This window comes from Nanorana parkeri, unplaced genomic scaffold (genome assembly GCF_000935625.1).
Source record: "Nanorana parkeri isolate BGI_ZX_2015 unplaced genomic scaffold, ASM93562v1 scaffold72, whole genome shotgun sequence".
Classification (NCBI taxonomy): domain Eukaryota; kingdom Metazoa; phylum Chordata; class Amphibia; order Anura; family Dicroglossidae; genus Nanorana; species Nanorana parkeri.
In genome coordinates this window covers 654,998-667,230 of record NW_017306340.1, presented here as the reverse complement: position 1 = coordinate 667,230, position 12,233 = coordinate 654,998, and positions in this window count along the sequence as shown.

Genomic DNA, 12,233 nt, shown 5'->3' with positions numbered 1-12,233 from the left:
TCACAACATACCTCTTTAGATAATACCTTACAGATTGACCATGCATATAGTTTAGGTTTTATGTATTACATATTTATATAGTTTAGGTTTTTTTGTATTACAGATTTAATTCACATGTAAAAATAAATAAATACATAAATACATTTTTAAAAAACATGAATTATCAATAATATGTCAAAAGGCCAAAATACAAAATTGAAGACTTACAGTGACATTTGTCGCGATCTACCTGGTAGAAGGTCGCACAGAAAAGTCCCATCTGAATGCATGATAATGGTGCCAGATCCCGTTGTCTTTTCTGGACACATTCATCAATAGGGGGGAATGATGGAGCTGGAAGGGACGCAGCCAGAAAAGGGTAGAAATCCATTTCGGTATAAAATCAAATCTAGCAAGTGACATTTGTGATGAGTTTGGGGCTCTGCTTCCACTGCTGCTTGTAGCCCTCTACACTGTCTAAACTGCTGCAACATATATTTATTCTAGGGGACACGTTTGCTGTTTGAGATATTAAACAAAGTAAAGTTTATTTAACGTGTTTGATCATCGCAGATTTAGCAGATCGTCTCAGGGATGGTCAATAAATTGGGCCTTAGGAAAACAAGGTATTCTGAGACAGAATGAAGCTCTGGCTTTAGTTTGTACAATCCTGGCGCATGTACACAAAGCAAGGCATATAGATGGAAAGGATTATATCTAAATATTTGTGCCTCCCTATTTATAGACAAGCACATACATATTACATAGGAACACACATTGCTAAGTGCACATTTGTGTGTAAGACACAGAACAAAATCCAAAAACAAATAATAGCTCATTATAATATTATACAAACTATAGAAATTAAATTATACAGAAACAGCATTCACTTAAATGTCATTATTTTTATTGCACTGTGAATGTTAAAAAGAAACTTATCAGAATGTCTTCCTTTCTTATGAATGCAGATAAATATTATTTTATTTGCTATTATGTTTTCCTTTTAAGAGTATGGCCTTTTTAAAATTTGATTATTGAATATACCAGTATATTAGCCTATGTGCTTTCTAACAGGTTGCTGAAGATCTGGGGAGTGAGGGAGAGGTGTAGTATGGCTATAGCTAGACCTGGAAGCCAGACCTATATGTGTAGTATACAGGTGAGTGGGAATTGCTGGGAGGAGAGCTCCCCCTCTTGGTAGTCTCAGGTAATTCTACCTTCAGTTAATAACACAGATAGGTCAGGCTGTACTATCTGCAGGATGTGCTACACAAGTTGTACAATATTATTTAGTGATACAGAGCTTTGTGTAATCATCACCAAACACATAGTAAAAAAAACTATCTCTACATGCCCAGTTTATAAATGATAATTTGCTGATCGTGTTGAGATCATTTTTAAGAAGAATGTTTGGAATTTCATTTCTGGTGGTACAATAAAACAAGGTTGGAGCACAGATGGCGTATTGTTGTATGTCACCAGACATTCCCAGAAGGGACCACTATACATATTTTGTGACCTGACCTTTGGTGCAAGTTGTCTTTAAAGGCGTGTCATGATGGGTCCTTTTCAGGCTGCACATGCCTTCCATGGACCAATTCATTCCTATGTGGAGGGTCTTATTCCGTTGGACCACTGGAGACCCAATGTGTACAACTCCCCACATGAGGCTGCAGCACACATGTGCAGGATGAGGAGGACCTGGAAGGGAGGCTTTTGGAACAAAGGCTGTGTAGTTCCCAGCAGTAATGTACAGTCAAGATAATTGGAATTGGCATAGCAGTAAGTATTGGACTCAGGTGAAGGCATGGCTTAAAGAGCAATTTGTGCCAAAGGTACAGTTGTCCTTTAGTAAGATATTGGTTTCCCCTGTCATCTTCTCTGGTCAAGACACATTAGCAAGTTATCATCCTCAGATAATAGTTTCAGGAAAAATAAAGTAAAAGGAAGGGTTTTTGGAGGGGTGTAAATGACCGTCCAAGAGAGATATGTTAAAATATAAGTTCAAAATTTATTATATTAAATATTATTACATTCATGATTGAAAACAAACATAATAGAACAAAACAGATCCCTGCAGAGGATATGTTTATAAATACATGGCTTATATGTTACTAAAATTCATATGGTCCAACATATCATGAAATTATTCATTATTATCCAAGTGTGGTTACATTCATGTATAACAAAATATTGTCCTAGGCGTAGCTTATCTTAATAGGCCCCGACGCGTTTCGCCATTGGCTTCATCAGGGGACCCACTGAAGATGGACCATGCAGGGCTGATTTGCGATATGCAGGAGAAGTATCCAGAAAGCGCAAAGTGGGGGGGGCGCGAGCGGCGGGTGACCCCACCGTTAGCTCCACAACCTCCCTGGTTTGTCATGCCTGGGACCCCGGGGTCATATAGGGAGAGAGAGACACATGGCACCAAATCGTCCAGCCACAGTCACCGGAAGTGTTTGTTCTGAGGCTGACCATGCGCCTCTGTGGTGATCTCCGCTAGGCCTATTTATAAAGGTGCAATCTGCCAAATGTGCCTGGATTTTATTAGCATATTATTGTAGGTATTTTGTCTGATCAATATATCACTCTTTGCAGTGTCTGTATTGCTGTTACAGAGTCTGCTGATTTATGAAGTATTTTGGCATTGTTTCACCTAATACTCCATATTTATAGAGTGGTGTAAAGGTGACGTTGGTGTACTTTTGCCTGCATTTATAATGGAGAGGGGATTTTGCTATTTACTCTCAGCTATACTCTGCGAGGTTACTCCACGCTGCGGCCCATTTGTAAAATGGTAATTTTAACAACAATGAATGTTATATGAAAGAAGTAGAAATGACTTTATAAAAGAAGGATCATATTTTTTTCCATTGAAAAAGGCAAAAAATAAAATATGCAATCAAATATGCATTGAAAAAAGCAAATATTTTCAAACACATAGCTGTGAATGCACCCCCTAGGTGGCCACATATGTTACAATCTGATCACGCAGCCTTTATATAATCTTTTTTAGGCTCACTAAATGTATGTAGTATGAGGGCCTACCTAAGGAATCCATTCAATGTGTATCCAGTCAGACTGGTATTTGCGCTACATAGTGGTTTGCAGTTCTGAAGGTTATTATTGTACAATCAGATTGTAATGTGCATGACCAGCATAAGGCTTTTACCCAAATCTGCTGTTTTTGGTTGATCAGAAACCATTGTTATCCCCTGGCTAGGTTTTCTCAGAAAATAATCAAATGGCTTGGATAGATTTTCCTACCAGATGCTATTGTTTCTTCTCAACCTTCTCCATAGGCTTAAATGTGTAAGTTTGCATGTATGTAGAGGGATCGTTCCTTAAAATTCTTGTTGAGCGGTCAGATCACTTATGTATGGTCAACTGTCATTGAATGCTTGTACATACATAATGTAAGCTGATCCAAGGGAAAACCTTTTAAAGCACAATGCCGTCTGTTTTAATGGGACATATTGTTTCCTGATCTTTAAAAGCAGTCAGATTAATCTCTGGATCAGCATTCTGCTTTATAGTTTTACAGATATGAAGTAACCCTTTTGTGAATTAACTTCTGATTCTGCAAGGATAATTTCCAGCAGAACCAGTATCCAAACAGAATCTAACAAACAACTGTTTGAACCAATCCTAATGAACAAAATATAGCAGTTCACTTTACATACAAAAAAGAAGAAAAATCTAAACAAACAGAACTTTTTTTCCAAAACCTGATTATATGGTTGAAGTTTACGAGGCCAATGTGAAATTACCCATTTAGTAAATCCCATCGGTAGCAATGGAAGATAAGATATTAAAATATATTAATGTGATAAGAAGTGATAGAAAAAAGTGAAGAGAGAGAGATGGGGAGACAGAGGAGAAAGACACAGAAGACAGTGCAAGAGGGAGAAAAAGATGTGCAGAGGGAAAGCCAGAAAAAGGGTGCCAGGAGGGGTAAAAGAGAGAGAAGAAGGGGGAAAAGAGAGTTTAAGAGGAAAAGGGAGAGGAAAAATGGAAAAAGAGGAGGAAGTGGAAGGAGAGAGAGAGAGAGAGAGAGAGAGAGAGAGAGAGAGAGAGAGAGAGAGTAGGTTCAAGAGAGCAGTAAAAAAGAAGAGACACAAAGTAATAGAATGACAAAGGGAGAGAGAAGAAATGGGAGAGTGAGTTTCAGAGAGAGTTAGATAGTAGAGAAAGGTACCAGAAGAGAGAGAGAACTAGAGAGTGGGTACTGTAGAGGTACCATCAGAGGGGAAAGCAAGAAAGAGGGAGCGCAGGAGAGTGAGTGGCAAGGAGAGAAAAAAAGGATAAGAAAGAAAGCAGGAAGAGAGAAAAAGGAAGATAGAGAGTGCAGAAAAGAGCAGAAGGAAGAGAGAGAGCATGCAGGAGGGAGGGGGTCAGAGAGACAGAGAGAAGAAGGAAAAGAATGTACAGGAGAGAGGGGGGTCAGGGAGAGAGAAGAAGGAAGAGAAAGAGTGCATGAGAGAAGGGGCCATGGAGAGAGAAGAAGAAAGACAGAGAGTGCAGGAGAAAAGAGGTGAGAGAGAGAGTGCAGGGCATAAGGGATCAGGGAAAGAGGAGACGGAAGAGAGAGTACAAGAGAGAAGGGGGCAGGGAAAGAGAAGAAGGGAGAGAGTGCAGGAGATAAGGGGTCAGAGAAAGAGAAGACGGAAGAGAGAGTGCAAGAAAAATGGGGCAGGGAAAGAGAAGAAGGGAGAGAGAGAGAGCGAGAGAGAGAGAGTGTGGAGAGAGAGAGAGAGAGAGTGCAGAACATAAGTGGTCAGGAAAAGAGAAGAAGGGTGAGAGAGTGCAGGAGAGAAGGGGGCAGGGAAAGAGAAGACAGAAGAGAAAGTGCAGGAAAAATGGGGCAGGGAAAGAGAAGAAGGGAGAGAGAGAGTGCAGGACATAAGGGGTTAGTGAAAAAGAAGGAGGGGAGAGTGCAGGAGAAAAGGGGGCAGGGAAAGATAAGGAGGGAGAGAGTGCAGGAGAGAAGGAGGCAAGGAAAGAGAAGAAGGAAGAGAGAGAGCGTACAGGAGAGAAGGGGGACAAGGAGAGAGAAAGAGTAAGAAAAAGAATGCAGAAGAAACACAGTGAAAAAGAGAGAGCAAGATAATAACAGAAACAAACCTGGCTGTTTATATTTTAGTGAGGTAATTAGGGTTTAATTTATAGGCAATTATGTCCTCTTCTAAATATAAACATAAAAAAGACACTCAGTGATGGTAGCGATCTCATAATCCATTATTTTCATGGCTGACACAGAACAAATATAAAGTCATAGAAAAACCTGTGTTAATGTAAGTTATGGCCCATTTCCAGCCAGCTTCTTTCAAGGAAGATAAATTGAGCATCTTCAAATCAAGCAGCATGTAGAAATCTTTGTATCTTAATGTGCCATAAACCACTACCTTTCTGCAGAGCCTCCTTCTGAAGATAAGCATGGTTGCCAGGATGTTACTCCCACACAGCTGACTTGAGTTATTTATTAAAAGATAAGCATTAAAAGAAAACTTTATTTCACTTTTTTAACATCATCTAATTATCATGGCTAAACAGTATGTATGGAGAAAACTCCCCTCTGGGCTATTGTATTATAACAGCTGGTGCCCACCACTGTTAGAATACCCAAACAGTGACTGGCGCTCAAAAACGTTTGGGCCAGCTTCTTTGACAAATGTCAATTGCGTAATGCTTTAATGGTAACTGTATATTTCCTTGGATATAATAGTAAGAACACCATAAAAACCCTAATGTTTTTGAGGCCAGCATTCTAAACCTGTATAACAGCAAGGCAGTTTTTAAAACAAGTGACTGTATTGTGATACTTTTAAAATCACTTCTAATATTTTTCTTTAGGTGTTACTATACAAAACTGTATTGTCATTGCACACAGACCTAAATCTGTGTGTTGACTACATCTGATTATATCCAATACTGGGATTTAATTTAATCAAAAATACACTTACTACTGTATTATGGATTTTAAAGCATAGTGCTCTTACCCTTATTGGGTTAAGAACCTTTTTCCCAACAACCCTTTAAAACCATATACGTACTTTGTCCACTTTGCCCAAATGTTGGCGGTGTGCTGTGCCTGCCTGGCACTGCACACCCTCTGTTGCTCACATATAATACAGTTGCTATTCATTGCAAAGCAAAGTCTATAATTTGCTCTTCCTATTGTAGTACAAACTTTTTGCTGGAATTAGTGGAGATCACAGAGTAAATGCATGGAAGGAAATGAACTGGACCGTGAGGATTGTTAAGAAGAGGCTGTATGCATACTGCGGAAGTAAGCATACTGCGAAGTGGGGTGGATAAGTACAGTATATGATTAAGAGCTGTTGGGGATGGGCACTGTAGACCCATAGGCGTAAGGATACTAAAAAGGCGCATACACTTTTCGTAAACATGGGTGAGGCTGTTGTGGGTGTGGAAAAAGGTTACACTTTTTTTATATATACATTATTTGCGTTTAGTTTTTTTTTATTTTCCTAAATCTTGAATTACAATTGATAAATGGAAAAAAAAAATTAGCTGTTAAAAATACATTTATAAGCAGGACTGTCAGGTATAATGGAAAGCTTTAGAGAGAGTTTTAGATAAAGTAAGAGCTAAAAACCTTGCCAAGTTGTTATTGCTGTCTCTGACCTCATTGGGTAGATTTTCCTCTCTATTAGTCTTGGTGACCATTACCACCGAGGCAGAAAATGATGGAAAATCCAAAATGTTTTCCGTTTGTCACCAGAATAAGAGGTGAGGATTAATCTTCAGATGGGATTTTTTGCTATCTGTGTCCTGGTAAAAAAGTCTAAAACAGGAATTTCCCTCACTTTGGAAAGATTAAAAAGTTCCCACTTCTTGTTGCCTCTCAGGGACAGGAGGTAAAGGAAAATCTGCCCAATGCAACAGAGACAACAAAAAATAAATTGACACAGTGAGGGGAAAATCTCCGCAGTCATGATGGTGCTTGCTCATTTTATCCAAAATATAAAAAAATACATTTCTTGAAATTGTTACAAAAATAGCCATTATAAGAACATCTTTACATCTTCCATGCTCCTTTAGAAATCACACACTGCTCCAGTAACGCTATGGTCTTAAAGAGAACTGATTGCTACTCTTTGTTTCATGCCGACCGACAAAATCAGCATAAGCCGTAGACACTTCCTGCCTGAAATACACAAGTTTGAAAGCTGCCAACCTGGACAGAAAACTTTTACACTCCACCCATTCCAGCAAACTGTGTTTGTGCACCTGAAACATACAACCTCCACCAATGGAAGAGTAGGCAGCTGGATCTGAAACAGGCCAGGAAGTGTTTTCCGTGCTCCCCAGGGAATATCTGCATGACAAGGAGAACATTATTTCCTACAGGTGGAAAGCTGTGTTTGTCTTTTCCTCCAGGGAGCTGATGAGTTGGGAATGTTGAAACTGTCAGTCCTCATTCTTTCTCAGCTGTAAAATACTCAACATTCTTAGGAGAAAATTGCTGTGGGTGATCCAAGGCTATGTAAACACAGGTTGGACTCTCACATTGTCACAAATGAGCAACATGCTGTTAGAACATTCTAGGAAGCCATCAAACATTGGGGGATGCATTGAATGTCTTGAGTACTAGGCTAGACTCACTCTCACACTGAAGAGACAGTACATATTCCACAAAAGCCTTTTCCAGAGCTGTCATGTTACTGTGGCAGGTGTGGTCACCATGGAAAGATGATTTTTCGGTTTATCACAAATAATGTTTATTGTAATGTTTATTCAGACTTCATTGTGAAGATATAATTTTGCATTACGCAAAGACTATGTACATTGCCTAAGCAGCCTGACAAAATTGTTGACATAAAATTTAATCACACAATGTAAAAACTTACTTTTTCACATCATAATAGATTGCATCTTGTAATTCCAAAATCAGTATATCCTATCTATCTATCTATCTATCTATCTATCTATCTATCTATCTATCTATCTATCTATCTATCTATCTACTGTGTTTGTATTACTTTTATGCCTCAAATGCAACAAAAAATACACGGTAAACACATATCAAAGCAAAAATGTTTTATTAAAACATTGTGTTTCTAAAGCAGCATGTGAATTCTACATCTGACATACACACATAACAAAGCCCTATCTGACTTGGGTCATCAGGTATGGAGTTTTAGGTGTTATGATTTCAGTGCAGCTCTGAATTAGTGCCGGTGTTAATATAAGTATTGACCCAATAAGCCGGGTGATAAAATTAGTTTTTTTGGATATTCAGGTTAAAGGTGGTTAATTAATAGGGTACAGTAGGGTTTGGGGTTATGGGTTACAGTTGAGTATGCTTGGTAAGGTTAAGGGTTAAAGTGGATGTAAAACAAAAATCTTTTTTTCAGATTGTTTGGCATCATGCCTTATTATATACAATTTTCTTCAGCACATTTATTGTGAATCTGTTGCAAAGTCTCTTACCTGGGGATTCTGCCAGTAAGAGCACTTCCTGTTGTAGGTGGACCGCAGTAAGCCACTGCCTCAAAATTAGCAGCAGCGTTGTCAGCCTGCAGTGTGTGTTCTTTCACTTGAACTTTGGGTTGGCTATCAGGTCTGTGCATGCTTCCTACAGACAAAACAAGAAGCTTAACAGACAACTAAAGGGTCCCAAACAGCAGGCTGGCAATAGTTAGTCAGGTTGAAAAAAGACACAAGTCCATCAAGTTCAACCTATAGAGATACGGAGAAAAAAAAAAAAAAAGAAGAAGAAAAGCAGAACGCTATGCCCACAGCTACCCTCTGTTGATAATTGTGTAGCAGTAGCTTAGCGTTGTCAACCTGAAACAGGAAGTGCTGTGTTTGCAAGGATCTCTAGGTAAGAACCTGATAAAAAAAAATAAAAAATATTTGCATAAGGAAACTGCATACAGTGAGGCATGATGCCAAACATACTGCAAAATAGATTTGTGTCTTGCATACACTTTCAAGCCTCTTTCATAGCCTTTCAAGGGAACCTGTTATATTGTACTGAATGGACAAAGTACAAATTCAATGAACATATTTTTTTAAAAAAACATCAGCAGTGATCACCTTCTATGATGCTACATGTCAAAATTATCAGTAGATCCAGAGATAAATCCAGAAATCATATGCAATTCTTGAATTTGCCTGCAAAATTAAGATTGGCCTTACTTCTCCTATCTCCAGAACCTCCCTGTGGCTAATGAGGCCATCTATCACATGAATAGACAATTGGGAGCTTGTGGTGCAGCCAATCTAAATTTTTATAGGAAAAGTCAAGATTTCCATATAACATCAGCTGCCTATATCTCTAGATGATCTTGACATTTGGATTTCACTTAAGGCAACCTTTGTTTATGCATTTATTTATGATATCCTCAGTTTGATTTACCCAAGTTTGTGAAAAGGTTACCATTAAAGCGTATCTGAACCCAAAAATACAAATGTAATTTATTTCGTTTTTGGGATTTTTTTACTTTATTTTGACTGGTGATCTGGCCATTAACACACTATCGGACTCCATTGTATGAAGGAGAAATGGAGCTACAGCAGTATTGTCACCGTGTCTAGAGGGTAGAGTTAGAGGCACTGGCAGATTTAGATCAGTTTGACTATCTAACCAGGGACACTGATCTCCAGACAGCCTAACTCTCCCGGGCGCTCCGGGAGTCTCCTGCTCCCGGCCGCCAAGGAGAGATACACAGCTTTTTCTTTTTTTTTCTTTATTCAGACACGGAGCCGTGTCAGAATAAAACATTTTTTTAATTATTTTTTGCCCATAGGAATGCATTGCTAGATTCCTATTGGCTATTTCAATTTACAATAGTAAACTAGCATTGCACCCGCCCTCTGCTGCAGTTCTCTATCAGGTCCATCAGGCTCCGTGTCAGAATAAAGAAAAAAAAAGAAAAAGCAGTGTATCTCTCCTGGGCGGCCGAGAGCGGGAGACTCTCAGAGCGCCCGGGAGAGTTTTTTTTTCTCTTTTTTTACGGCAGCAGAAACCGCCGGCCAATAGAAAACGGTTGGGCGGAGCTAGCTGTCATTGCTAGCTCCAAACAATCGTTTTCTATTTATTTTTTAAAACTTTTAAAACTATTTTTCTGTTCTGCTCGGTCCCTCAATCATAAAAGAGGTCCTCTTAGGGACCGAGCAGAACAGCCGAGCCGAATGCCGCTCAGCGGCATTCGGCTATTTACTCGCTGTTGTTCGGCATCTATAAGAATAGACCAAACAGCATCGAGTAGCCTGCCGGAGGTTCGGCTTAGCCGATCCAGATGTTGGATCGGCTGAGTCGAACATCTCCTGCTCTTCGTGTCGGCCGTACCGGCCTGAAGTGAATAGCCGAACAGCGTTCGGCTCACTTCACTTCAGGTCGGTCTTTCACTCGGCTGCCTATGGCAGCTTAGTGAATAGAACCCTTAATGCGAGCTTCAGCTTACACTTTTTAAGTAGTTTCAGTAACAGTTTTTTTCCTTTTGAGATACAAAATAAATGAATAAAAGCTGACCATTGTAAGCACCCCAGTCAGTGGTAAATAGTTTGTCTCAGCCCCCTAACTGCTACTTATGCTGAACACTTTGGTCTAGTAAAGGAAGTTGAAAAATAACAGACTTTACTGGCTGGATTAACAGGTGAAAATAAAGGGAAGGAAAGCATAAAAAAGAAAAGTAATGCAGCCACTGCATTTAGGCCTGGTACACATCTAAGCGTTTTTGAGCAGTAGAAAAAGCTTTTAAACGCCCAACACAAGAAATCCCATGATTTTCAATGGCCCTTGTTCACACCTGAGCAGCAAAAGTGCCAAACGCAGAAAAAAAATACATGAGCTTATTTTGGCAGTTTCAAACTAATTTCTCCCCATAGACTTCAATGCAAACACCAGGAAACATGTGGCAGAAGCATGTTGCACATTTTCGTGCGCGTTTGTACACGCTTTCGTCCATTGACAGCAATGTATCTTGAGCTGCCAGTCAAAACGAGCGTCCTAATTTGCACTTATAAACATGCAAAAAACGCACGCTGAAACCATGCGCAAAAAAACCGCAAAAATGATGCCGCCTTGGTGTGAAGGTATTTAAACATTTTTACTTATGGTTTTAAATATGCTTTAAGAATGACAGCATCTAAGTAGGGTATGCAATAGATGGCACACATACAACTGGATATTCTATTTCATGCTCAGACCTATTGGACTACAACTCTGTCCACTGTATACTGTCCTTTAATGTGTTTCTGATACTGCTGTATTCTTTGTGTTTGTGGATAGACATCAATAAAAAAAAAAAAAGCTTCTCCTAGATTGGCTGTTTTATAGAAAGAAACAACTATTGCTGGTTAAAAGTGTAAGGGTCCATTCTAACTAGTGCATGCAAAGCACAAAGCCAGTTACAGTGGTATTTATTCTGAATGGCACCCCCAATGAACCTTGCCAATGAATTTTAGCACACCACAATGCACACACTTATACCATTTGTGCATTGTAGTGCCCTGAACTGAAACAAATATTACATGTCTGTTAAAATATGCATTGCAGTGCATTGGCAGCCTATAAAGCACCACAAAACACTAGGCCATTCTGCATGGACTCTTATTTACCATTGAAAGTACCTGAGAAGACAGCTGGTGGTTGCATTGGTGGATACTTTGCTTATCTAGCTTGCTAGCACCAAAGTTGTTTGCTGATTAAAAGTGCAAGCTCCATTTCACTAATATATAAACCACATCTACACATTTTCCTATTTACCCACTACTTCTTACTAAATCTAATAATTGTAGAATAAGAGGTCATAAACCAATTATTGAAACATCCACACTTCTGTACAAGTCCCTGTCTATACCTTAATCTGTTTTATTTTTTTTTAAATTCCAACAAATTATTCATTGCTTATGTAAAGGAATTCACCTGTCGTGTACTAGTGCGTGGTGGCATTAGCAATATAACGCTGACCTTTCATAACCTGCCGAGCTCTTGTAATGGAAAGACCTGTAAAAACTCATTACATGGATCATGCATGCCAATTCCTTTTCCTGTCCCTTAATTCTGTAGGTCAATCATAAAAGAGTGAATTCTGAACAATCCCATATACATCTCAAACATGCACCCTTTGCATAAATCATATTACAGATAAATTATAGATTAAGGATGAATTTGGATGAATTCAGTTTATATTAAAAAATATTCCATACCATTTAAAGCACGTTTGTTAATATACATTTGCACAGATTAAGATGTGTCTGGACTTTTTAAAATCTAT